The following is a 3,548-nucleotide window of genomic DNA, read 5'->3' on the forward strand; positions in this document are numbered from 1 at the left end:
TCCCCTATAGATAGGTTTACAACAAATTTAATCTTTTGTGCCAACCAATTTAATCCTATTAAATCGATTTTAAAAGATTAATCTAGGTTACTAAACTCTTTAGAACCACTAAACTTAGGTCTATCTCAATCAAATTTTAACACCCTTTTAAACATGAGTTCAGCCTAAGTCCGCATGCAACTCTGAAATATTGATTTTAGGTCTAATTTCCTTTATCACACTTATAAACAGAAACAATCACAATGCTAAGCTAACACATTCAAGGCATTCATAACGATTATAAACAGCCTATGTGTCATGCTCAATGCATTGTCCATTCATTACTACTTCTTTTATATAACACTTATACAAAAACCGCAATGATATAAGTAAAACATGCTTCCATTCACCCTTAGACTATAACATTTATAATAAAAGGATGATGCATGATAATGCTCAATGCATGCAAAATATAACTCTTATATTTCATGATGCATGCGTATGCTTTCAAGTAATTTCTTCATGCTCGATTATAACAATTATAATACATGATGCATGAATAATTGCACAACCAAAGGTGGGTTTTTAACTATATGACAAACACTTTGACATATAAGCACCATACATCACATGTATAAGCAATAAAAGTTGATGAACCGGGTAAAATTGCCTTAAAATTCAAAAAGGAAAGCTAACTATTACAAAGACAAGGAGTCTTCGGTTCAAACAGGTGAACCGGGTCTTGAACCGCTCGACAAAGCATCGCTTCTCTAACCATCCATCGTGTACTAAGCACCCTGCGATTGTCTACACGATAAAACAAACTCTTTGCTCTATCGCTCACCAGTGCACCCAGAGTTAAACGATTGTTTAGCATTTACTATACGATCGTCTAGAAAAATCCAAACAATCGTTGAGCTTTTACTACACGATCGTGTACCTTTACTAAGCCATGAAGCCTGAAGTACACGATCGCTTAGCGTGCTCTTAACGATGCCCGCCTTCCGCGATTGTCTAAACGACTACGATGCCGCAAAGCACCATCGCCTAAACGATCGCTTAGCTAGCGTCTCCGTATCGAATACGCACGATCGCATGGGTAGTAACTAAAAGATGAAGCTTGCTAACTACGCGATCGTCTAGCACATGCCTTGTACTAAACAATGAGCATCGGCATGTTCCCACTACGATCGCCTACCTCTAGCGCCTACACGATCGTACAACCAATGCTACACGATATGGTAAATGATTTACCCCATCGCTTAGCATTAGAAAATACTACACGATCATCTAGAACGAAAAATCTAAATGATCGCTTATTGAAATCCCAACGATTGTTTACCTGAGGCTACATGATTCGACCAACGCTTGGTGTTCTTCTTCGTTGAGAACTACATAGTCAAGCAATGAAGCTTCATCACGAACGACTTGACGAACTCGAATTATTTGAATTACAGACTCGATTGCAAAGTTAATTTCACCCAAAAACACAGGGGCCCTTACAATTAACACTTTGTAATACCGAAAGTTTTAACAAAAAAGGCAGATTAAACTCGAAACGTTCATCAAATCATCCACAAATGCAAAAAACAGTTAACCACAAATGCAGAAACCCACCGCGACTGTAAAAAATATTCGATTCAGATCTGTAATTTGGAATATCAGAGAACCTGGCTCTGATACCACTTGAAAGAAATCAGAACGATGATTTCAATGAGCAGTGAAAGCAGACTATTCCAAATTATAATCATGAATCCAGAATACATTTATAGTCGACTTGAACACAAACGGTTATGCAAATATACAGAGAAATTATAGCATGAACATCAAATGTATAGAGGGAAAAACTGTACTAACAACGGTAGAATCATCTCCACGCTCCGATGCGCAACTCTGATCAAACAACAGGGACTACGAACACTCGATCGCAACACCGCAGGAACACAGCGCGAACACTTCGGGCTCATCCTCAATGATCTCCTCCGCAACACGAACTCCTCTGCAACACCATGAATGGATTCCTCCAAATCACAACGAACAACCTCCAAAAAACCTCGACGATGTCGAGTTGAGTCTGACACCACCAACAAGGCGACCTTGGTATTGTCGGTGTGAGAATCCAAAGGGTGGGCTCTGTTCGGACTTGGTGTGAGGCAAACGAACGGAGGAAAGACAGATCGTGTACACAACTGGGCAAGTGGGAGAAGTTAGAGACCTATCATATAGGTCGATGCCCAATCCTTAAGCTCGATTACAAAAGCTATGCGATCGTTTAGCTCTATCGTTAAGCTCGATCGATTCTACACGATCGTTTACCTTGGGTCATCGATCATTTAGCAAAGCTATGCGATCGTTTAGTAAACATTGCACGATCGTTTAGCTAGCACCTGCACGATCGTTTACCTAGCCCAACCGTCATTTAGTAAATCTGTATTTACTTGACCACTTCAGTGAGTTTCTTTTCGCCGGAGAGAAAACTCAAATTCTTTTCAAACTTTTGTGAAGAAAAAAAGAACTTCTTTTTCAAAATTGGAAACCAATTTCCTTTATACTCACGGTTATCATGATCAATAACCACCTAGTACTTTGGTTATTTAAAAGAAAAAGTATTAATTATCTAATAATTAATATTATTATAAGCATAAATGATAACCAACTTATCATACTATATTTATAACCTATAGTTTTAATATTTCATCTCATGAAACATATAAACCATAGTTCTTTTCCTATTCTGTGGTACTTAATATAAATCTCATTTACATTAATCCTCCATTAGATGTATCTTATATATCATACCGATTATATCATATATAATCAAGATACCTCTTGTCAATTTGAACATTTCAAATCAACACCAAGAACTGATCCTTCAACATGAATCTAAGCTACCAAGGAGACCTCATGGACCTATAGATCCAAAGCTCCAATAGTTCGTGAATAACTGACTAAACTCTTTAGTCACGGTATCCACCGTCCGTTAACTACCAGGCACTCAACTAAAGACTGACAGCTGAATTCTCCTCACTACAGATATATTATGTGTCATCTTAACCAATCAGCAGTGCGACAATCCTTCACAGATCGCTCGTAAGTACAGCTGAGCCAATAACCGTTATGCCCCTGTAGTTACATCTGTCTTCTTAAGTACCACTGATCCCTCCAATGAACATAAATCATAGTCCTACTATGACTGAGTCTTCTCTTCCAAAGAGAAGTTATGATCACTATGTTCAAGCCCCGGAATCAGCCTTTAAGGGACCAATCTCTCTACTTATCCCTACTTTGGGAAAGAAGTGAATTCCATATTGTGGATTAAGTTTCCAGCTTTCGTATTAGACAAGTCCCCAAAAAGGTAGGCATGTTAAGTTGGCAATCTGACCACTCTCACTCATACTAATCAAAGGACCGCCCTCAAAGGCAGGAGTTCACAAAACACTTAGGATTAAGGTCGTGTCACCTATGGTCGTTTAGGTGAGATGCAAGTCTCTAGTATCAACGACGTTATATACAGAGTCTAGTCATCTCGTGGTCCAAGTCTTATATAAACTCTTTGTATAGGACATCCC

This window comes from Benincasa hispida, chromosome 12 (genome assembly GCF_009727055.1).
Source record: "Benincasa hispida cultivar B227 chromosome 12, ASM972705v1, whole genome shotgun sequence".
NCBI lineage: Eukaryota > Viridiplantae > Streptophyta > Magnoliopsida > Cucurbitales > Cucurbitaceae > Benincasa > Benincasa hispida.